Source organism: Canis aureus, chromosome 18 (genome assembly GCF_053574225.1).
Source record: "Canis aureus isolate CA01 chromosome 18, VMU_Caureus_v.1.0, whole genome shotgun sequence".
Lineage (NCBI taxonomy): Eukaryota > Metazoa > Chordata > Mammalia > Carnivora > Canidae > Canis > Canis aureus.
Genome location: NC_135628.1, coordinates 11,971,975 through 11,997,157, shown reverse-complemented (window position 1 = coordinate 11,997,157; position 25,183 = coordinate 11,971,975). Strand labels below are relative to the sequence as shown.

Here is a 25,183-nt window from a genome sequence, read left to right as displayed (position 1 = left end):
GGACTTCAGAGAGCTCCTTTCCCCCTTTGCCATATGGAGACACAGCAAAAAGATGGCGATCTGTGAACCAGAAAGTGGGCTCTCACCAGACACTGAATCTGCTAGTCCCTTAATCTTAGGCTTTCCATTCTCCAGAACAGTGAGAAGTAAATTTCTGTTATTTATAAACCACCCAATCTATAGTGTTCTATTATAGCAGCATGAATGAACTAAGACAAGAAGGGTCAGGAAGTAGTAGACATAGGCATGTTAGGAGTTCGTATTTTATTTTCATTGCAGTGGGAAATCATTGAAAATTGGAGAGTAACATGATCAGGCTCCCATTTTGAGAAGATACCTCTGGCTCTTTGGTAGAGAATGGTTTGGAGGGTATCAAGAATAGGGGCAGAGAAAAGCAACAGAATTAACACAATGTCAAGGTGAGAGATGATAGTGGCTTCCAATGATGTTGGTAACAATAGAGAAGGAACTAAATAAATATTGCTGTGGAGGACTCTGTGCTATGCTGGCCAGGGGCCCCTTTTAAGACTGAGACACTTTCTTCTGGCTACTAGGAATGTTGACTGCTAATAATTTAGAGCTTAGTCTATCTCCAGGACTTGTCCTTTGCCCAACAGAAGTGCCTCATTTAAGATCATGGCTTTGGGTTGGCTCTCACCCAGTAACTGGTCCATGAGGAAGAAGAATAAGGCCCTTGACTTAAGTCAGGACAACTTGGAAAGACCATTCTAGTCCCAGAGGGCCCTGTGGGATCAGCTGAGGCCTCTGTTGCTCTGCCCATCCTGCTTCCCTGTTCCCTTAGAAATATTGTCCTGTGTCCCTGTGAATGGGAGTGGGGTAGGGAATAAGGAAGACAGAAAAATCTATTATGTCTCCAAGGTTTCTGACTTGCACTTCCAGGAGAATGATTATGCCTTTTACTGGACTTGAAAAGACTGAAGATCGTTAGTAGGCTTTTGAATATGCTTTGCGTCAGAAGATTCCAAGATCAGCTTGTTCAAGCCGGAAATGTCAAGTACGTAGAGTGTCCTCTTCTTCAGATCTCCACAGCCACCTCTCCTGTCTTGACCATCCTCTCTTACTTGGAGTTCTCCAACAGCTCTTGACTCATTTTCCTGGTTACAGTTGTTTCTCTTAAATCCTTTTTACATTATTTAGGTAAAGCAACATTACAAAAGTTCACAGTTTAAGTTTCATATTCAAATGCTTTCATGATTATGAATTGTCCTGAAGATACAGTTTAGATCCCTTAATCCAGTTTATAAACTCTGCCACCTGGACTGGTTCTAGACTATTGGCCTCATCTCTTTTCCCTCCCTCTTTTCCTGTGTTTCACTCTGAGCTTTTTTCATGCCTCGAATGCACCTTGTTTTGTCTTATCTTACGATTTTTGCACTTGGTGTTTCCTTTGACTAAGACATTCTTACCACCTCCCACTCTCCTTTTAAAGGGCCAACTCCTAATCATACGTCAGGACCAAGTTTAAATGTTAGCTTCTCAGGAAAGACTGTCCTGGAACACCCCTTGTGACATATTTTCAGAGATCGCTATACTTTGCTTATAATCCTCATTCGGTTTTTGTTTTGACAGGACTCGGACAACTTATTTCTACATTAAGGGAAAGAAAAGTGTGGTTTTAAACTCACATAAATTTCTGTTTGATTATTCTGTAGAGCCCCATCCCCTTTTCTTAGTCTCCTTTAATCATTAAATCAAAAAACACTTAAAACTACTGCCAACCCCCTCTCTGAGACCTTGGGGTATAGGTTTCCATTAAAATTGCCTTCTAGTTCAGGTAAAACTTCATGAACTCCTCTCTTTACAACTCACTGTCCCCCTCTCCTGGCCATACACATAGTAGAACCAGGAACTCTAACAGATTTCTCTTGCCCAATCTCGGCATCCTGGGAAGAAAGGGAATTTTCACCACCTGCCTACTTTGCTGAACTTGGCTCTATGTGAAAATATTCTGGCTATAAGTTCCCAAATCTGTCCCTAATTGCATTTTAAAAGGCACACCATCTCTTCTATTTTTTTTTTAAGATTTTATTTATTCATAAGAGACAGAGAGAGAGAGAGAGGCAGAGACACAGGCAGAGGGAGAAGCAGGCTCCATGCAGGGAGCCCGACGTGGGATTCGATCTCGGGTCTCCAGGATCGCGCCCTGGGCTGAAGGTGGCCCTAAACCGCTGAGCCACCCGGGCTGCCCACCTCTTCTGTTTAAGACTTTCTTGTTCTAATGCATTATATCAATTTATTTTTTTACAACTGATTAGACATTTCTTCATCAGAGGCTATTCTATTCAGACATTTAATCTCTGAAATTCTGAAAGTGTGGGAATGAGGACAGAGCACTGGGGATTTCTGGCCATTGGGATTTGCACTTGAGCATGGATTTCAATCTCAAATCCTTTATGGATTTCTCTAAAATCTCCACGGCCCTCTCTAGAGGAAACTTAATAGGTGATTAAGGGTGATTCACAGTCTTGACTTCAAGCATTGAAAATGCCATGGTGGGGCACCTGAGTGGCTGCAGGTTGGGTGTCTGCCTTTGGCCCAGGTCATGGTCCTGGGGTCCTGGGATTGAGCCCTGTATCAGGTTCCCCGCGGAGAGCCTGCTTCTCCCTCTGCCTGTGTCTCTGCCTCTCTCTGTGTCTCCTGAGTAAATAAATGGAACCTTTAAAAAAAAATGAAAATGCCATGCTGCCTGCTGCAGTATTAAAACATGCCCTTGATGTTTATTTTCTGGGTGTCAGAATTCATTAGTCATAGTTGTCAGAGATCATACCTAGACCCTGTCTGCTAAACACCAGCTCCAGTAAGAGTGGATTTGTAGGTGCTGGTCAAAAATGGCAGCCTTTGCTGCATGCATTTAATGGTGATATATGTTTTGCATCTAGCAAATAATCCACTTAATGGGTGATTTTCTGAGGGCTCTGCTCTGGAGATCCAAAGGACAATATCATCTTGACTTCTTTGGCTGAGAGGTAGACAGACTAGCCACCAACTATTGAACTGCACAAATTGATTGCCGGGCCACAAGCAGAGTTAGCAGCCTGGTTGGCCATATTCACACACAAAGGCTTTGTTCATGACCCCAGATCTCATCCACAGGGATGAATCCTTATAGACTGTGGTCCAATTAGTGCTTTTTCTTCAAAGGTGACATCAGGAAGCTTGTAGCAGGTGTCTGTAAAACTATCAGAAGTTTTTGCCATTAGAAGCTAAAGTGCAGAATAAGATGGAGAGAGACCGGTTTTATGGACAATCTGTAGAATTCATTGGGTACTCTGGGAATACTGGGGTCGATGCAGCCCACTTAGGTGGTTCTCCCCCATAGAGGGGAGATCCTGTGAGTAGGGCCAATGTCTGAGTTATCACTGCCGTATACCTGTTGCTTAGCAGGGTGTCTGCCTAAAGAAGCCACTCAATAAATATTCACGCTGCCAATGGATGTCTGACCTACAATAGGTCAATAGGATGCCTCTTCGTTCATGTTTCATTTGATTGGGGCTGCTTTAGCAACTGGGTGGTTTGTCTCAGCTGTTTCTCCTTCTCGGTGTTCATAAAATTCTGCCCTTTCCAGTCACTCTGTCCGTCATCCAGGGAGAGATGCTAAGTGGACCACTGTGGCCCTGGTGCTTCCCTCTTGAGGTCTGGACTGAGATCTTGAGGAGCGCCGTCTGTTCTCTTTCTCTGAACATTACCGTAGCTATGGTCTTAGTCAGCTCAGGCCACCATTACATACCAGAGATTAGGTGGCTTAAACAATAGAAATGTACTTCCTTACAGTTCTGCAGGCTGGAAAGTCCAACATCAAGTTTCCAGCAGGGTTCAGTTTCTGGTGAATGTTCTCTTCCCGACTTGTAGACAGCCACCTTCTTGCTATGTCCTCACATGACACACAGATACACACACACGCACACACAGAGCGAGAGAGCTTATTTTAATAAGGCCACAGTCCCACACTTACCACCTCATTTAACCTTAATTGCTTTTCGAAGACCCTGGCTCCAGATACAGTAATATTGGGAACCAGGGCTTCAACATATGAAAGTTGGGGGAACACAATTCATTTCCCTGTAGCAACTATTTTAAACATCTACCTTCTGCAAAGATTGTCATCTCACAAAGGCAAGGGTACTACCATTGGCTGTATCTTGCAGAGTGCTGACATACAGTAAGAGCAAAGGAATTCAGTCCCTTGAATTCCTGAAGGGACTGGACATTTCTAGTAAACGAACTGAATAACCTTGGGGAGAATTCTTTACCATTCTAGGCCTAAATTTTCCCTTCAAAAAAAAAAATGAAAGGTTGAGTTCAGATCTCTAAAATTTGATCTGAACCTTGTAATGTATAATTTTCCTTGCCTGAGGGAAATCATTTTAGCTTGCTTGGTAGAGCTCTTTATGCCTGTCTAAGGACTTTATCATTAATCAACAAGGATCTACTAAATGATGTGTAAGGTGCTGTGTGGGATACCAAAGAATTTAGAAAAAGACATTTAACATCGCTCTTCCTACATCTTCTTCATTTTTGCCTAAGGGGCTTATGGGGAATGGTGGCCTTCTTTGTTTTGGGTGTTGCAATGCTAAAGCAGCATAATTTTAATTTCATCTACCACTGAGTAATGGGAAATTTCTGATATATATGATATAACCCTATTTGAAAAAAAATCACTCTTGTTCTTCACAGTGTCAGATAACAAGTTTCTTCCATAGTTTTTAATGAATATTTATTTTCAATATAGAGTTCCACTTTGTGTCTTTATATTATGAGTTTATTGCTTTAAGGCATTCCTAACTGTTATAGCTACTTTATATTATCTGCTTGGTGGTCTTATGTGTTGATATAACTCATTCTTCTAAATGGGCTCTGAATGGTTGGGCCCGAGACACATGGATTCAATATGAGCCTCTCTCCAACTCTGGGTTTAACACGGTCTTAAACCCAACAATTAATCTCAACCTGCAATCCTCTTCCAAATTTGATTTGCTGGCTGTTATTTTTGGAAAACTAGAACTCATTCTTTTTTATCTCTGGCCCACTCCAATTAATGATATTATTTTGCTAATAACATACCCTTCCAAAGACTGTGCAGGGGACTTGAAACATGTTGTAGGTTCTGGGATGAACAGAATGACTTTTGAAATGACCCGTGAAACCTATGCTAGTCTATAAGCTCGAGATAAGGCCAAAAAAATAAAAATACGTATACAGATTTAATAGAATTTGTCTCTTCAAGATACACTGTATTTGTGAATTTATTATGAATCTCTTTGTGTGTCTCTGTTTTTTTCAGTGGCTGCTCAATATTTGATTTTGAAATTTTTCTCCTTTCTTTTCCCTACTTGAAAAATTTCCATTTTGTACATGGATGCTTTTTTTTTTTCCTTAAGGCTGTTTTTGTTCTATCTTTGTTTAACTTAGTGATTATATCTGTATATAAATTGTCTCAAGATGAATATTCTGGATCACACCCTAACAGGAACAAACTCTTCTCTTCTTATGAGTAGGTATGACAAAAGTCTATGTTCTTTTGGACTTATAATGCAAACTTTTTGATACACTTTATAGTTCTACAGCAATTATGTAGGTATGGAATATGAGGACTATGGTAGGAAGAAGCTGAGTGTATTTAAGAACAGATAGGAAGGATGTGAATGAAACAGAATTAGCAATGGGATGAGTTTTGCCATGCACACCATTAGTGAGCTGCAGTGGAACCCAAGAAGATTCCTATCACTCGGAGGCTGTGTAGTGCCTCTTTGGGCTGGAAATTGCATTCTGCTATACGGGCTTCATTAGCATCACAGTCCTGAGCTCCTGTCATAACACCCAAACGTGCTGTGAGTACTGCCGTGGGCCTCTCAGCACCTGCCATGCGTGGATCACTGATCAGAGCCAAGCTTTCTTTGCCTTTGAATTCCTACTCATCAGTTCAGCTTGGGAAGGGAGGTGATGTGCAGAGGCAAAGACTGTAAACAGTGTTTGGAGGAAGTGGTGGATCAAAAATCCTGTCGTCCTTTGTCTTCACAGAGCATGAATGACAAGGGGAGGCTCAGTGTGGGGTTACCTGAATTTCCCCATCTAGGAATAAGCTGGCATGCACTCCCAGGGATGAATGGTGCTTCTGCAGAGCCTTCCCTGTCACTCTGTGCTGTCAGCAATGATACCAATTAGTGTCAGTTTTAATGGTGGCTCTTGAGACCCAGAGGGGACCAGGTTTGGGCTACTGAACTAGGAATTTGCTTTTTTATTCAAATGATAAGGAAAATGAACATTCTTCTTGGGTCTGCAAATGTGGATGGAGAGTGAGTTAGTCACTTGACAATCATAAATAACATTTTCATCTGGGCATGGTTAATACTTATTCTTTGGGGTGGTGTTCTGGGTGTGTCGACCCCTGAGGTCTGAATCTGCATATGAGATAAGAATGCCCTCAAGTGCATTACCTTTTTTTTTCTTTTAATTAAACAATTTTTTTTTGGGGGGGGCGGATACAAACGATGGCACAAACCTTGACTACATTTTCCTGGAGTGGTGCTGGATTGTGCTGAGCCATTAACTCTCCTTTTACAAAAATTACTTGCATTTTTTAATTGAGCAGAGTCTACATGCTGCCTGTAGCCATTGGAAAAGTGGTTTAGGGTTTGTGTTGGTGAACTGTGTCTGCTTAAAACGTGATTCTAAATTACTCAGTGAGCTGATGTGTTTTTAGATGGTCTAATCTCTTTAGTGAGTCGGTGCTTTCCTTGGGATGTGTTTCTTTCATGTTTACTTTCCTTTAATTATCCTTCTCTTTAGGGAAGGGACTGAACTGTCCAAGTGGCAAAAATGAGGAGCATTATCTCTATCCAACACAAATCTCATGTCAATACTGATAATCTGGTACCTTGGAGATGGTTACAATTATAGGCTAACACAGAAAAAAAAAAAAAAACCACTTTCGTAAGCAGAGATTTAATACTAGGGATGAGAACTAATTCAAGCAGTGAAACTAGTTCACCCTTGCAAGTCAAGCTAGTATAGAAATCTGACTGAACCTGAAAAAACCCATGAATTTTTCTTCTAACATAAAGAAAGAATTTAGATTGTTATTTTCTGAAGAAAGGGGAGCTACCATTTTCTTATCTGCCAAGTTCAGGGGGATCCTTCCCTACACATTCCTTTCTGTTTGTAGTGATATTATATACTATCAACAACACAGCCTGCTCCTTCATTGTAGAAAGAGAATTGATGGTTTTTGAAGTCTCTTTAAAACCTGAGCCTATCCAGACTTAAAAGAAGTCAGGTAACATTTACATTTATCATATGATGTATTATTCTCCCTTTTAGAATTGTGGCAGATTTTAAAAGACCTCGTTGTACTGTCTTGGCATGACACACTTCCCATATTATACCGCTTTTAGTGGTGAGCTTGACATGCTTCTCAGGGTTCTGCTGAGCAGTGTTATTTGGGTCTCAGAATGGAAATTTAAGTCATGAACTAAAAAACTTTAAGAAATCCACCCTGCCAAAGTTCTCTTTAAATACAAAAATAAAGTAAGTAGTTACCAGCTATTCGAAGCAAATACCAAGTCTACATTGAGGAACCATATACCATTATGGGGGAAGTGGAAAGAACATAATGAATTCTGATTTTCAGATTCATTACTAAAAGTAATCTGAGAAACTTTATGTGTTACTCACAGCTGTATCTTATACAATCTCGCCCTAAATGGGGCAGTCGTACCATTTAATTCCCATAGGGAGTTAACTCCCATAGGACTCCCAGTTAAGTCACATATGAACTAGCAGTATGTGTTACTGATAACTGAGGGCTCTTGCATATGTGTCAGGGAGAGATGGGGATGGGCAGTGGTTTGGGAGAGCCAGAGCAGGAAGGAGCATGGATGATGAAGAGGAGAGATTGGTATCAATATCTCACCAGGTTCCAGGGACTAAAAGTTTGAGCTCCCAAAGAGGGGTTGAGGAAGCTGTGAGAACAGTTTAGATTTTCTGAGTTGCTGGGTACAAGCAGAATTGTTTTGGGGGCAGATATGAATGAGTGGCATGACCTGAGCGAAGGACATCCTCAATATTCTGATACTTTGAGGGGCTAAGCTCTGGGATGTCTGCAGGCAGCACTCTCAGCCTCAGGGAACGTTTGCCGATGGCATGCAGGCTACACATTGGCATTTATGTGCTGCTGCGGTGAAGCACTGCTGACACTTCTCAAAGTAGCTTCCGGATGCACATGTGATCACATAGGGTGGCCCGGGTCAGGAAGACGATCCAGGAGCAAGAAGAAGGCTGTGGAGGCAGGCTGCTGTTGAAAGTAGCTAAGACCTTCTCTTTGGGCCCCCCCAAAATTTACAGTCAAACCATTGTGTGGGGTAAAAATCATGCCATCATACTTTGCACACACAGAGGAAACGTGACCTTGTTTTGTGGTCAGAAGCTGATGAAAAGACAGACTTTATTTTGTGGTCAGAGGCTACATGGGGACTAAGTGAAATTATGTATGTAATATGCTTGTTTTGGCTTCTCATTTAAGATGGCTAATGGAGCGCACGCATTAACCTCCTTTCCCTCTCAAGACCCAAATAAAATGTTAAAGACTAAGAAATGGAATACACTCAGCGGTGAAGAGAGTGGAGAACAGCTGACAGGGTATTTCAGTTCTTATCTGGAAGATGAAGCAGATAGGAGCATGCTGGTACATGCAGCCCGGTTAGGACCAGGGGCCAGAATAAGTCTGGCAGGAGCCTTCAGAAGGCACCAGACTTGTCGTGGGCCAGTATAGGAGGGTGAGAATAGGAAAGTGTGTTAACAGGCATGAGGGAATTAAAAGTGTGCCTGCTGGAACAAAAATACTTTGGTTTCCACACCTCCCTTCCTTTTGCCTTTTCCTGTTCTCTGGCAGGCGGAATGTGGACAACTCAATATTTAAACTTTGACAAGAAAATCCAGAAGATTCTTCTACACAGAAATTAAATAAAACTGCCTGGGAGCAGTTGGGGCTGCTATTCTGACATTTGGGCTTCTCTTCCCACCTACAAGCTGCTTCCTTACCCTTTACTTTAAAGTGAAATCTGTGAGGTCATGAGTCCTGTCCACATACACAGCTCCTAGTTGAACTTCCTATTTAGAAGAGACCTAGTAGGAAAAAAGACACCTGTATATAACATCCAGGATAAACATCACAAAGGAAAAAGAGCTAATTCAGACAACAAAGCTATAGCTTAAAAGAAATACAAACAGTAAATTCCAAACTTCTCATTTGTATAATTAGAAAGAATAAGACACAAGGACTAATAAAACCAGGTCAACATCTCATGAAAAAAAAAAAAAACAAGAATAAGAAAGAACTCTTAAAAATTAGAAATATCCATGCAAAATGAACAAGAACATGGGTAAATTGGTCAGTAATTAGGGAGTAAAGTAGAAAACTTCACAGAGTAGAAAGAGAAAGATATAGAATGTACGAGAGAGACAGAGGGAGGTTTCTATAGGAAGGTGAGCATAACATTCATGTAATAAGAATTTCAAATAAGAAAAGAAAACAAAATGAGGAAATTATATGGGGCATGGAGGTGGCTCAGTGGGTTAAGCATCCGACTCTTGATTTCAGCTCAGGTCATAATCTCAGGGTTGTGAGATCCAGCCTGGCATGGAGCCCTGCATCAGGCTCCCAGCTCAGCGGGGCATCTGCTGGAGGTCGTCTCTCTCCCTTTGCCCCCTCCCTGCTCATGCTCACTATCAATCTCTCTCTCTCTCAAATGAATATTTTTTTTTGAAAAGTGAGGAAATTATCAAACCAATAGTAGGAAAAATGAATGTCTTTAGATTGAAAAGGACCTCCAAGTATAAAGTATAGTCAATGAAAATATACACATACTTACACATGTGCACATGCACACACACCTCATAGTGGTTATTGTATTATTTCATGTAAGAACACCAAAGGTAAAAGTACACATCCTACCAACAGAAAAGGGAAAAAAATACATTCCTATTGGAATGACAATCAGGTTTGCATCAAACTTTTCGTTGATAATCTGCAATCCTAGAAAACCATGGAGCAATATCTTTAAACCTCTGGTGGAAATTATTATTATTTTTTTTTGGAAATTCTTTTGAATCTAGAATTCCATACCCACTCAGATATGATGGTAATTACCCTTCTGACATGTGAAAAGGTGCAGAAAATTAACGTCCATTATATATTTTTTAAGGAAGTTACTTTTTTTCAAGCATTACAAATTTGGAAACCAATAAAAGGGAAGATGAGATACTCAAAAAATGTAGAAATAACTCCGAAGTCCCTTGGAAACAAGTTCAGGATATCAGCTATATAGCAGGCCTAGAATCAAGTATCAGGCAGCATCTGCTGAAGAAGGTTGGAGTAGAATCCAAGCGGTAGATAAGAATTTTAAGAGTAAAATAAGTGACTGTAGACATTAGTGATATAGTAGAGAAGACATATTACTTTTTTCAACATGAGAAAATAAAAGCAAACTGGAACTCAAGAAAACACACCAGCAAGCACACACATGCACACGGAAACCTCTGTAGGAAGGCCATAATCCAAATATGAAGCAAATAAACAAATTGGCAGCTTTTGAGAAATTAGTGGGATATAAAAGAAGCCATATGACCTGAATACTAACAAGTACAGAATGCTAATACACTTCTAAGCTTTCAGTAAATTTTATATGTGTGCATATAATAATGGAAGTACCACTAGTGCATTTTCAATTCTAATAACCAGTTTATCAACAAGGCATTGTAAACTTTAATAAACAGAATAGAATGTAAATGTTATCAGTCTTCTCAATAAAAAGGTGAAGATACAGCTGCCAGATAAGAGAAGGTGCCAATATCTTGACCCTACAGACTGGAGAATACAGAAATACTGACACAAATTCATGAAAGAGAATATTATAACTCTCTATATTTATTGTTTAAAATTACATAAGTGTCCAGTAGAAATGAAGAGTCAACTTATAATAAGAATGTATAATGCCAGTCAAAAATTAGGGGAGACGAGATAGAGGAATAGAACTAGAGTTAGGCTAAATCGTTATATTTCATACCAAAGTCAGATTTGACAGATCAGGAGATTTTAGTGTATGTTTTTAAGCATTAAAGAACTAACTACTAGAAGAGCCACAACCAAGAGTTTAAAAGTTGTCACTTTTGAAAGCCAGACTTCAGACTAGAAAAATGGCTTGGATCTTTGCTTTTCATTTAATATGCTTATTATAGAATTTAATTTGTTAAAAGTAGTGCATGCACTACCTTATGGTATTTTTAGGAAAGAAAATATCTGAAATCTGGAATAAATATTCTTTTCCCCATATTTGTCATAGAAATCTCTGAACAAGTAGTTCCTCTAAGTCACTCTGAGAGACTCCCTGGACTTTAAGTTTTACTTCGGTGTCTCAAATTTTAATGTGCATTTAAACTCCTAGGGGATCTTATTAAAATGCAGATTCTGATTCAGTAGAACAGAGGTGGGGCCTCAGTTTTTCTGCATTTCTAACAAGCTCCCAGATGACACTGAATCTGCTGGTTTCTGGGAACCACAATTTGAACAAAAAGAATATCCCTGGATATCTTCATTTTTCTGCTTCTTTGCATGTATGGTGACTTTTTTTTCTCCCCCTGCAGGCACCCTCCCAGGCATAGTGACTTTTGATGCCAGACATGATAAATGTTACCTTGGTGGATGCTGTATATTCTTCTATTCTTATAAGTATTCTTGAGCTTTGTTCTAGGACGCAGTTAAGTGAACTTGGAAACAATTTGATCCTTTGAGGCATTGGTGGGTCCAGAATAATCTCTGATCTAGGGATAATTTTACCCCGATATGGAGGCAATACTCTTCTACCCTCTATCAATTATGAGTTTTACATTCTGGCTGTTGGGAATACAGACTATTCCTTGCCCTGTGCTACATTGCCTGATGTCCGAATGTCTTAAAAGCATCATTTTCATTTATTATTTTCAGTGTTACAGTTATTTTAGGCATGGGGATAATTTGCCTCATTACCCTATCTAGGCCAGATGTAGAAATCCCTGTATACTATTTTCTATCCCAGTTGTTTTTGCTTATGTAGCTTAGTGTCAAGACCTGTGAAGGGCCTGGGATTTTACCTTGTTTGCAAACTAACCAGTTAGTTTGCCACAGGTTTAGAATGTGGGCAGAATATACGACATTCTTGGATCAGAGACAAGGGATTTATTACTCCTGGCACAGCATGAAGCTTGAGCTCCATATTCTTAAAGGTTCCCCTTGTCCCCCAAGTCCTGTGGAGGGATGTAAACTGGCCTAGTTAAATGGCATGCACACAGCAGGTCTGTGTCACAGCTGAGGATTCCTGAGCCTCATTCTTACAAAGAAGATGCTAGCCAGTTTGCCAAAATTTGTTCCAAAGGGAGCTTTTAATTTTAATTTTATTTTTTTTAATTCTTGTCGCTAAAAAAAATCTGCTGTCTTCTCCAGAGGGGCGACCCTGTCTTTATCTTTCAAGATTGTTTGCCATACAGTTATTCTTAGAATGGTAGTAGAGATAAAAGCTGTCATGAGACATGCTGAAACCCCTCCACATTTAGCTTTGCTGATTGAGCTAGTTGTAGGCTTTTGGTAGTGTGGTCATCCCAACTATTTCTAATTAGGCATTGAGGATGCGGAATACCTATGCAGGAAGAGGGCTGGTGTCAGTCTGACCATAAAAAGCATTCAGAACACACACATATTGATTATTGATTGAGCATTTACTTGATTTCAACAAATAGGATTCTTTACCAGCATAAGAAGGCACTCAAGCTACTCACTTTACCAAGCATTTTTAGAGTTGATATATAATCTCAACTTTAACATGGGCATGTACTCACAATGTAGATTCAATGCCAGTTTATTGAACTTCGTCAGTAAGATACAATGATATTATTGACCATGTGAAATGATGGTTTCCAGTGTAAATTTTATAAATATCTCACCATCAAGCTGATTATTTGCTAAAATGGAAAGGCAAAACAGTAAAAGAAAAGACTGCTGAGGTGTAGTCAGGGTCTTGTCTTTTCTTTGGAGAATTTCTTGGGCTTTGATAATACGACATGGGCTTCACATATGACATTGTCTGAAAGAAGCAATTCTAATTATGTGAAACAGAGAGTAGATATGCCACAATGAGACTTGATTAAAGAAACAGAGCTGATAATATTGACTTTATTATTTGGCAAAATCCCATAGGAAGCCAGAACTATTAGGTAAAACTATCTTAACAATGTCATAAGCTGATCAATAAAACCTACTCAAAGGATTAATTGGCTCACATAACAATTTAAACATATCATATTCTCTAAGGAAGCAGGTTTTATCAGGTATTTAAGACAGGCTCACGACAGATAGAGAGACATTGTGCCCTTTGTATGGCTTCATGTTAAAGTAGAACTGGGAGGGGCTAATATTTGTAGATGACTTCACGAGTCGGTTTGTATTATCTGAACTGTGAATGGATCTAAAGCTTTTTGTGGATGGCATGAAGGAAGTTTATAACTCAATATCACTCAGGGGGTCTTCCCTTAGCATACTTAGAGCAAGGGGTGCTTCAGGAACCATGCGGATCTGTGTAGAATTTGATATGTATGGATGCATTGCATTTTGGAGGGAAGAGGTTTAGTAACGTTCATTAGATTCTGGAAGGATCAATCTAGATTAAGAAGAGTGTTTCAAAGCCTAAATAAACCAAGGTATAACTTGGAGACATTTAGCTTGGTGTTGTTCACTTTAAAAATTATTTTGAATGAAAATTGTACGTTCAAATGTTACAGAGAGTGGTAGACTAAATGAAGAGACAAAGAAAAATCAGGATTAAAAGAGAGGAAGGTGAGGGTAACTAAAAAGAGAAAAGAAAAAACCAACCATGGTTAACCTGAGAACAAAAAATCTTGTTTGTACATTTTGGGGGTAAACTAATTATTTGTCGACTAGCAGAAATGCCAGGCCGAGATTTTTTATTTGAGCTGATCAACTAATTTATCAAAGAAGACCATTTTTTAGTTATTGCTGAATTCTTCATAAAACCTTGAGAGTTCTGCTGTGGTATATACACGATAGGCTTTCTCTCTTCACAGAGCATCCATCAGTACCTCCACCACAATTAGGCCTCATTTCCCTCATAATTTCTCATAGGTCAAGTTGAACATCTATACAGAATCCTTCCTCAGTAATGAGCCCTCATCTTTGCCAAACTATTAACTTAAATTAGTTCTTTTTTTTTTTTTTTTTGTTTATCTCAGGATAGGGATTACTTTATTACTTTGAAATTATGGATAAAGGTTTTGAGACGTATTTCAAATTCTTTTAGCTTAGAAACAATTGAGTTATCATTTCCTCAAACTGTATTTTATATAAGAAGCATAATTCAAGACATGCGCTCTATTATTGACTACTACACAAAGCAATTTCATATGATTAGAGAAAATTGCCAAGGATGATTTAAAGCTATTTAGTGATTAATTACCTGTAAGAATCCTTTTCCTCAAAATTCAGGAAACATATATTGGCCTAACCATATATTGGCCTAACAGGAAGTTGATCCTTGGATGATTGTTATTTTTTCAGTCTTTTATTTATTTATTTATTTTATTTTTTGATTACTTCTCCAGTCTTTTAAAACATTGTTGTCAAAACCCAATTAGAGAGAGGAAGGATATAAAACTACTTGGAATTCTCTTTTTAATTAGCATTAGCCTGGTTTATAGTTTAGGATTCCTTTCTAATATCTTGCCTCAGGACCTTGAAAGATGCTATTCTATCTGTCTGGAATACTCTTCCCCAAGATATTTACATTCATGTTGTTGCTCCAGAGTCTTCCTCCTAAACAGGCTTTCTCTAGTCACTTTGGAAAATATCAATCTAACTCAGCTAATATTTAATAATATATAGGCTATTACTTACATTTTTCTCTTCTTCATTTCTTTACTCCCTTATTTTTCTTCAGAACATTTACCTCTTATATTCCACATCAACTGTTTTTGTCTCTATTTTTCATTAGAATGGAAGGAAACTATGAAGGCAGCTTCATTATTGAATCTCTTGCTTCTAGAATGTCGAGAACATTGAAGCTCCCCATTGAGTATTTATTGAAAAAATAAATATACAGACCTCTATCTGAATACTTTGGAATGGTTTCTTTAGATGGATTGTATAGTTGTCCTGTATAAAAACTGATGGCACTTCTTTGACTATGTTAGTCAAAGTAGACTGTATTGCCTTGTTCTAGGAGTAGTTTCTAAGAAGTTAGACTTCATACTTAGCTGCTACCAGCAGGAATAGCTAAACATCAATAGCGTAATCTGAGTTGTCATATTTACCACAAACTTGTAAAATTTAATCAGTCATTTCCTTACCTGTTTAAACTTTCAGTATTTAAATCATCTTTTTTCTATTATCTTGCATAGAAATATGGCATCCTGAGCTATCACTAGTACAAGATATTAAGGTTCAAAGATCTAAATTATCCATTTATTATTTTATTCCACATAATTTTATTTATTTTTATTTAAATTCAACTAGCCAACATACAGTACATCATCGGTTTCAGATGTAGTGTTCAGTAATTCATCAGTTGTGTATAACACTCAGTGCTCATCACATCGCATGCCCACCTTAATGCCCATCACCTCGTTATCCCATCCTGCCACTCATCCCCTCCAGCAACCCTCAGTTTGTTTCCCAGAGTTAAGAGTCTCTCATGGTTTGTCTCCCTCTCTGATTTCTTCCCATTCAGTTTTCCCTCCCTTCCCACATAATTTTAAAAATAAGATAAGATCCATACAAAGAGTAATTGAAATAGTAAAGGAGAAATTATAATTCATATAAAATATGTGGAAAAGTATGATATGAGTGGCTAAATATGAAAGTTCCTGCAATTGTCTATTATTTATATTCTTTGATTCCAGAAAAACAACAGCTAAATTTAGGACTTAAGGAACTTAAATATTAAATATTAAAATATTCTTTTTAAGCACTCAACTCAGGTGCTTAAAAGGAATATTCCACCTGCATCCTTCAGGTGATCTGTTTCATTTAATTCTTAAATATCACATTTTATAATCTGTGATAATCTTTAAATTACTTCAGGATTTATTTGAACTGCATAGGGTCTCGAGTCAAACAAAAAACTATGAGCTTCATTTTCACAAGAATTGTATTTGTAATTCTTTATTGCATACTTTAATATTTGTGGTGACAAATTATAGACTAATTCATGATCATCTCAAGGCAGAAAATGAATCACTATTCTTACAAAATAAGGTGAAAATCATTTTAGAGTTATTTTTAATCTACAAATCTCAATTTTAAACAGATTTTTTTTAATCATCAACCTTTGTCTTTTTTTTGATGTAATGGAGTAAAAGTTGAAAAAAAGAGAATTGAGGAAACAGTTAAAAATGACTTAGTTGTACTGATCCAATGATCGTAGCCTCCTTTTAATGTTTGCTGCTGAACTTTTCTCATTACCTGTCATCAAAAAGAGGAGAAGTACGGTCCCTATAAATTATGTCCTGGAGCAATTGCAATAGAAAAATGGTGCTATTATTTTATCAAATTACTTTTTATCTACACAACTGCTCTCTTTGCTGCCATGGTATTGTAAATTAGGTGGTAATGTTTGAAAAAGGGAGTTGTTACTTAGTTTCTAATCTCTGCTTCTATCACTGACAAAATAATTTTGTCTTTTAAGTAAATCCTGTAAGACTCCGTTGAGTACTTTGTGGGCCGGCCTATAGCACTTGTTTGGTGCTAACACATTCTCATGATAAAAATAAATTTAAAGGAATATTTCATTTCACTAGTGTTATGGGACTATGAGTTAGTAAAGAAGTATTATTACCTTGGAGGAGAATGGTTAATTTTACATGGAGTACCAAAATCTCTTGTTAGGCCAGCTTCCAGCCAAACTTTCTTCACTGACCCATTATAGACTTCTAGCATAGAAATCTGTATGTCTCAGTGTTTTTCATAAATGTTATTTGGCTATGGATGGGGGTTTGAGTTTGGCATGGAAAAAGCCTAATACTTGTTCACGGTCTATGATGTTTTAGGTATTTTATCTTGTTGTGTGCTCCCAATTCATTACCTTATAGATACCCAGTAACTGTAGGTGTTATTATCCTCCTTTTAAACAAACTTTCATCAGATTATACAGCATTAAAAAGGCAGGCTCCAGGCACCTGGGTGGTTCAGTGATTGAGTGTCTGCCTTTGGCTCAGGTCCTGATCCTGGGGTCCTGGGATCCAGTTCCTCATTGTGCTCCCTGCAGGGAGCCTACTTCTCCCTCTGCCTGTGTCTCTGCCTCTCTGTCTCTCTCTGTGTCTCTCATGAATAAATAAATAAAATCTTAAAAAAAAAGAGGCAGATTCAAGACTTGTTGGACTCTAAAGCTGTATTTTTATACTACCCATGTTATTCACACACATTTTGTTAACAAGGAACTAAGGGAAGGCACAGATAATTATGCTTATTTAGTATGAAGAGAAGAGAGGAGGTTTGAATGTGTCTTTAAGAAGGTATAATGCTTAGGGGGCAAGATGATATATGGACATAGTCCTGAAAGTGAAGTTTAGGAACTCAAGTCCTGGTTTTAGGCACTAAATAACTATTTGGGTGAATAAATGTTTTTAACTAAAAAGAGTTGATTTCCATCTTCATAAAACAAGAATGGGGTTTAAGTATTTCAAGTTCTTTTTCATGCCTGAATCCCTCTGATTCTGTAATGTTGAAAGATTATTACTGCCTTAACTATCTTGATTTAGATGAAGAGAGAATATGCCTTGGAATAAATTTATAAAAGGTATGAAGAAATTCTTGTTTACTTAAAGTTAGGATTATAATTGGAGGCCATAGAAACACCTTCTTTAGGATTTTTAAAAATGTGAAGGACACACTTTATTGGAATACCTTGAGAGTGGACAAATCATATATCATGTACTTGTCATTCATTCAACAGATATACTTCTGATTCTTTTCTGTCTGCAAAGTACTATGGAAATAAGTATAAGGTATAACTACTACATTCAAGGAGACTTCTTCAATCTAGTGGGGGAGGTATATGTGCAAACACAAATAGAATATAATATTTGTATAATAATGGATCTAGTCCTATGGGAAGTGGTCAAAGGAATAATTTAGAAGCCCAATAGTAATTCTGAATAACTCTCTTTCCCTGTTTGTTCGAACTACATGAAAGGCATTACATAATCTAAAGCAGTACTTTAAATGCTTCCTTTATCCCACATCCATTTTCTTTATAAACTCAATACTGCCTTTCTCTTTTCAAAGTTGCCCCAAATCACAACAATGAAGTTACCCCATCTCAGCCCCTACCCTCCAGGACTAACCACCAGATTCTCTCCTTCCACCGGCCAAAATGATTAGTTCAAGGACATGCACATGGCCAATGCTGGGTCAGTCAGAGCCCCTTCACCCCCAGGGAACTGGGTGTATGGACTGTTTCTTCCTTTGTGTATCATAAACTACAAGGATTCCAGTGGAGAATTGCCAGCATCTTCTCCACTCCATTTCCCTAGTTGGATGCAAAGAATTTGACTAAAGAAGAGGGCAGAACTGAAAAATGGGCAGGAAAAAACAGCAGCATGAACCTCTTTAGTTTTTCAGTTATATGAACTAAGAAATCCCATCCTTTTTCCCCTTCAGCTCCTTTAAGTTGATTTTATGCCTTTTGAAATGGAAGGAGTCCTGTATAATGTACGTTTTAACAGTGTTTGTGGGAATACTCACATATTAGTAGTTCTTGTCCAATACACTTCCCTTGGGTTTGTCTTTATAGAGGGTGGCCAACTATCAGTTCAGAGTGCTTAAGTTTCTTCATATCCCCAGACTCTGGAATAGTATTCTCATAATTTCCACAATTTTCTAGTGGATACCATTATGTGAAATAGAAAATATAAGAGAGGGTAGTTTGTTTGGAAATTGGACAGAGTTGATCCTATGAGGATATGAGTTAACAGATAGGTGTGCCTGTGGGACTGCCACACAAGGGGCTGGAAATGCTGATCTGGAACTCAAAAGCAGGGCTCTGAATTGTAGTGAGGAGAGTGAGGGAGACATGTCTAGGAGAGGAGAGCACCCTAGGTTTTCCCACAGGGAAAACCAACCTGTGATCCTCAGACCAGGTGCCAACCTGTGATCCTCAGACCAGGTACAGAGGACTTTCCAAGGGTTATGCTGGTGGGTCATCTTAAGGAAAACCACTTGCCAGATAATTGCCTTCATATATAGTATTTTTCTAAAACTGATTTACTTGAGCAGTTACCTGAGGTAGACATTTTCTTTGCTATCTTTTCACCCACAAAACCTCTTTATCTGTGTTACAAAAGAAAAGCCTACCTTTTCCCATCAAGAGTCTCATTCTGGGGCATGATCTTGGGATTTCAGAGCCTGCAGGATAGCAGCAGAGGGACAGTTCAATAATTCTTCTGATTAAGGCACTATAAATTTCCCCTCCTCATGGGGAGATAGTTTCAATAAAGTTTAACTTTTTGTATTTATAATCCTTACCTTATATATTAATACTTTTATGTTTATCTCTTAAGTTTATATATGCTAATATATTTAAATTATTTTATCAAATTTATACCAATAAAAATTTTAATGAGTTCTTAATTCACAGAAAATGGATAGCCTTGTGTTTAAAAGAAATTGAAAATGAATTTCTATATTTGTGGCAGAGATAAGATGATAAGATGATAATGAATGACTTTCAAGTGTAAATATGTATATAAAGATAGCATGTTATAGAAACTAGGGAAAGAAATACAGATTCAAGGAGAAAAACAGAATTTTCCTCAGGTCCTGCCAACAAAAATATTTGAACTATTTGAACACTGTGTATGCAAGTGATTGGTGTGTCTTTGATATTAATGTGAGCAGTGCCCCTTTGACAAATGTCTGACCAAAACAAGTGTTTGGATTCTTAGACTCAAATTGGCTTCTCTAAGAAGCCAATATAATTTAAAGCCCCAAGTTAGAAATTTATCCCATTGTGACTCCTTTGGATCTTAATTTGGGGAAAATTCAAGGACCTCAATGGTCACCTTTTTTGACCAGTATTAGAAACTGAATAATCTTTGAAAAATCCCTGAAAAGATACTACGTTCTTCCTTCTATCTCTTCATCTGTCCTTCTCTCCACCCTTCTCCCTTTTTTGTACAAAACATGAATACACTTATGAAATGAATTTGTATACTAAAGATTGGTGATGAATGTTGAGGATATGACCAGTGAAGAAAGTGAGCCTGCAGTTCCTCAGGAAATACAACCAATGAACCAAGTATTATTGTGAAGTACAAGGGCCATGACAAAGGACGCACACAGGATATTACATTGAGAATGTATAAGAAACATGTACCTTATCTGGGTGAAGTAGAGATGAGGGTTATCAGTGAATGTTTCTAAAATGTGTTTTCTAAAAATGTGTCATCTAAATTAACTAATTAATCTGTCACTTCTTTCTTGAGAGGCATTGTTCTAGCAAGGCTTAAGAGAGATAAACTCATAGGACTTACATTCTATCTGGAAGGTAGAGACACAGTGAACAGGCAGCTGAGGAAATGAATGGTGTTAAGTTTCAGGTAGTAAGGAACGCCATGTAGAAAAACAGGATGATTTATTTATTCATTATGTTAAGACTTAATGAGTGCCTAGTATTTTCTTAGAACTGGTCTAAGAGCTGGGCATACAGAGAATAAGACAGAGTCAATTTTTTTCATGGAGCTTTCATTTATTTCTATTAAGGAAAAGAAACAAAATACGTGGCAGGAAGTCACATAGTGATAGAGGTTATGAGATGAAATAATGAGAGAGAAAGGGAGAGAGTGGGGAGGTCTATTTTTGGTAGGGTGATATTGAGGAAGATGTCCCAAGGCAGTGACAATTGAGCAGAATTGTGAATGAAGTAAGAGATCAACTCATGCAAATATCTAGAAAATGTTTGCTCTGGGTAGAGGAGCCTGCAAGGGAAAAGACTGTGATGTCAGAAGGATAATCATGTGTTTGAAGAACAGCAAGGAGGCCAGCATGGCTCGAGCAGAGGGAAGGGCTGGTAGGTAGCAAGTGAGGATGGAGATGGACAGGGTCAGATCAGGAAGCTTTGCAGACCGTGGTGAGGAGGAGTCCATTTTAAATGTGAGTAGATGCCATTGAGGATTTGAGCATGGGAGTGAGGTGGTCTGGTTTATATTTTAAAACGATCACTGCGATTCTGTTTTTTGTGTTTATGTGAGCTTAGGGGTGACTTTAGCTTATTTGGACAAAGAAGGGGATCTGAAGTGGGTACCAAAGTTTCAATCTGTGGACGAAAATTGAGAAGCCATCATATTGTATGTGGAGACCTAAGTGAGAGTTGAAGTCTGGGGGTGAGAGAGGCATGTTCTGTTCAAAGATCTAGAAAATGTTCATTTGGGCTAAAGCCTAGAGTACAAGGTTAGGAGTGCAAATGAGAAAGCTGGAAATGTAGAGTTGTGAAGAAGGAGTTTGGATTTTATCTTGAAGACAATTGAAGTTTGGGAGGATTTTAGGTGTGGCAAACAGAGCAGTTCTGTATTTTGAATGGTTTGCTCAGGCTGTTGGAGAAGGGGCTGCTGGAGTTGGCAGACCAAGGAGGGCATGACAGTAACCCAGGCAGAGGGATGGTGACCAGGATTATGACCAGGATTTGTCCGAACACATCTTGGGGGTACCTCCTAATTTTGGAAACTCTGATTACTGATCAAGACGTTCTTCTACAGAGTCAATCCACCATCTTGGAATTTCCGCCAATTTTTCTTAGTTTCTCCTCTTGTTACACAGGACAAACTTCATTCTGTTTCTGTCTGGCAGTCCTTTATACAGTTAAAGGCAACCATTAATGTCTCCTTTTTTCACATTTCTATTTTTGTGTGTAAATGTCCCAGATTTTGTTCACTCCTGTGAGTTGAGTGTTCCCACATGATATAACTTTGTTCCCTCTCAATATCCTGTTTATTTTTATCTTGACCAGTTCTCTTTGGTCTGTGGCCTGTCAGAGTGTGCCATACTAATTCTACCTGCATAATAAAGGGGTGAATTATTTCTTCCCTTTTCCTAATTATTACATTTTACAAATAATAACTGATGTTCCCAAGAACCTTTCTGGTACTTGTACAACACAACTGCACTTGCAGTCAACTAAAATCCTCATTTTTCCCCTGTTAATGATACCATTAAACCACATCATCTTCTTTTTACACCCTTGATTTCTTAATTTCAAATTCCTACGTTTGGACTATTGTTCCACTCTTTGTGATTCTGATTCTGGCATCCAGCCTATGAACTCTAGCTCTCAGGTTCCTGATATCTATAGTAATCCCCATGACAGAATTGTTTTTGCAGCTATTTGGTGGCTCCCTACTCTGTTTTAATGGATCTTGCTCACTAAAGGTGCCAGTGAAGAATCTCTTCAATAGCTTCCAACTTTTTCTGCAACCCTCCATCACCTTCCTGTATCTACCCCTCCAAATAAAGCCTGCGTGGTATAGGTATATATTCTGTGTTCTGTGTGTATATATGACAATGAATTTAATTAGGTAAACATATCTCTGATATGGTTATAGGTAGATAAAATGCAGTTTCCTTAATAAGACTTTAAAGGAGACTTCATTGTTAATGCTATAAGAATCTATGATATAGGAGAGCTGACTTTTAAAAAGGAGAGACTTTGGCAGATATTTAACTTATAGTCACACATTGGTCTGGCCTTAGGTCTCTATGTCTTCTTTCTCAGGCTTGGGAACTGAATTAAATAATCGATAAAGAAGTGTCTGCTCCATATTAGTTAATGTCCTTGACACTGGTTATTTGTAAATAACAAAGATCCCATCCTCATGGAGTTTACATTCTGGTGGATGAAACAGACTTTCAAGAGATAAATGCTGTATGTCAGGGGACAATACGTGCAATGGATAAAAACCATGGAAGGTAAGGAGGAAAGGGAGTGCTGGGGCCAGGGCTTACTATTTTATATAGAGTAATCAGGGAAGGCTCTTACAAAAAATGACATTTGTACAGAGACATAAAGGATGTGAAGGAACAAGCTTCACAGATATCATAGAAAGAGTTTACGTGTAGAAGTAGCAAAACATGCAAAGCCCCTGAGCTTGGGACATGCTTCTCATGTTCAAGGCTATTGTAGTTGGAGCTAAACCTGGTATGCAAAGGGAAGAATAGGAGATGGGTCAAAGAGGTAGTGAGAGGGGGTGGGATGTATGTTCCTGTAAATTTGTGGTTCTCACACATTTCCCTTTGTCCTCATCTTCTGAGGAACTTGTTAAAACAGACTTCTGGGCCCCACTCCCAGAGTTTTTATGACTCAGTAGGTCTGGCATGGGACCTGAGAATTTACCTTTCTGACAAACTTTCAGATGATAGCGTTGCTATGCTGTAGGGCATTGTAGATCATGGTAAACACTTGGGCTTTTATTGAATGATACGAGAACCGATGGATGAGAAAGTGTAGAGGAGTGACATTTTGAAAGCATAGTCTGGCTGTCTAGAGGACCAGGGTGAAAGCAGGGTGTCTAAAAAGGAGGCTGTTGCAATAATCATATAAGAGAAGATGGTAGCTCTGTACGGGGTGGTGGCAATCTACCATAGAAGTGGAGAAAAAGTAGTTGAATTCTAGGTATAATTTGAAGGAAAACCCACTCCACATTTTTACACACCCTGGAAAATATGAGTAAGTAATGGCATTAAGAGTCTTGTCTTTTCTGTATTTTCTCGGATTGCTGGCCCATATTTAGTGCATCCTGCACAACTCGAGTTGAAACCTTTAATTTAGTGCATATTTTGCATGCACTAATATACATGAATACAAGGTGTCAGGATAATTGACTCCTGTGATAGGCTGCAAGTATGTATCTTTAAAATACCAGGCATATGCTCTAGATTTTATTTTGTTTCACCTTTGTTTTATTGAGCTAAAGTATGTCATTTTATGAGACCATTACTGTCAACTTCGAATTTCATTAAATCATTCAGGTTATAATAGAAGACATCGACAAAAGGACTGGTTGTGCTTTGTGTCTTTTACAGGATTCCTTGGAAATGTCATTATGATTATGTCTTTTTGTTAAATGGGATTTATAGGAACTGCTTAACATTTATAGAGGAGACAACAGCCCCCTCCCAGCCAAAACTCACCCCTCTGCTCCGTGCTTATGAATCCCGATGCTTTTGCTGTATAGAAACTCATTTTTATAATGTGTGGTGGTCTCAGACTTCAGTTTTGTATCTGGAAGTCTTGGTGCCACAATGACAACTTGTCTTGAGCCAGTTCATCTTCCTATTGAATGATAGTGTTTGCTATTCGAATGGTAACACAGGGTGAGGGTCATTCTATCTGACAGTGTTGCCAACTGAAATGCTTAGTGTGTTTTCAAATCGTGGGTTATTAGAGCCAAAGGGACTTTATAAATCACCTTGTCTGTTCTCTCATCTTACAGAAGTGGAAAATGAAACCAGAATACCTAAGTAGAAGACTTTTTCTTTTCCCTCCTTCTTTCCCTCCTTCCTTTCTTCTTTCCCTTCCTTCCTTCCTTGACTTCTTATTTTCTTTTTCTCATAACCATTATTAGAGACAAGAAGGTATACATTAAAATCCATTATCTGTGGTTGAATAGTGAATACTCTAACAAGAAATTTTGCCAAAATACAGCAGTCACTCTGTGATCAAAGCCATAATGTTAAAAATGTGGCTTGTGAAATTATCTTTGGAGCGATAACGTGAGGGGGGGCCGAGAGGTGTCCTTAGGGATGGATGGAGCTCCATCTTAATCTGAATGACAGGCATATTGAAGAGAGGAGAAAGCAGTTTTTATTTCTTATTGGAGAGGAAATCCTTCTTTTAGCTACTCAGAATCGTTTCTTTTAAAAGCTGTCCTATTAATAACAGTCAATAAAACTCTGGGGGGATAAAAGCAAGATCAGTAATCAGTTAATGCAAGGGGGGAAATGGTGTGTAACAATGTGTGGCTCCATTGGGATACTGACCCTGAAACTCACGTCATGCCTTAGAGCAGTTGGTACATGCCTTCTTTTTAGTTACTAGTCAAGTACCAATGTCATTTTCTCAGATATTTCCAAGCTGTG

General features: G+C 38.4%; 2 long non-coding RNA genes across 2 annotated transcripts in view; one reads left to right on the top strand and one right to left on the bottom strand.

The window, feature by feature from the left end:
• LOC144288569 (uncharacterized) overlaps positions 1-9,141 on the bottom strand; it is a 57,872-nt gene extending 48,731 nt beyond the window's left edge. The window contains exon 1 of the long non-coding RNA XR_013356530.1: positions 9,058-9,141. This is a non-coding gene — a long non-coding RNA (uncharacterized LOC144288569). The remainder of the gene's footprint in view (positions 1-9,057) is intronic.
• Positions 1-25,183, top strand: part of LOC144288575 (uncharacterized) — a 271,172-nt gene that overhangs the window by 73,111 nt on the left and 172,878 nt on the right. The gene's annotated exons all lie outside the window — the stretch shown is intronic.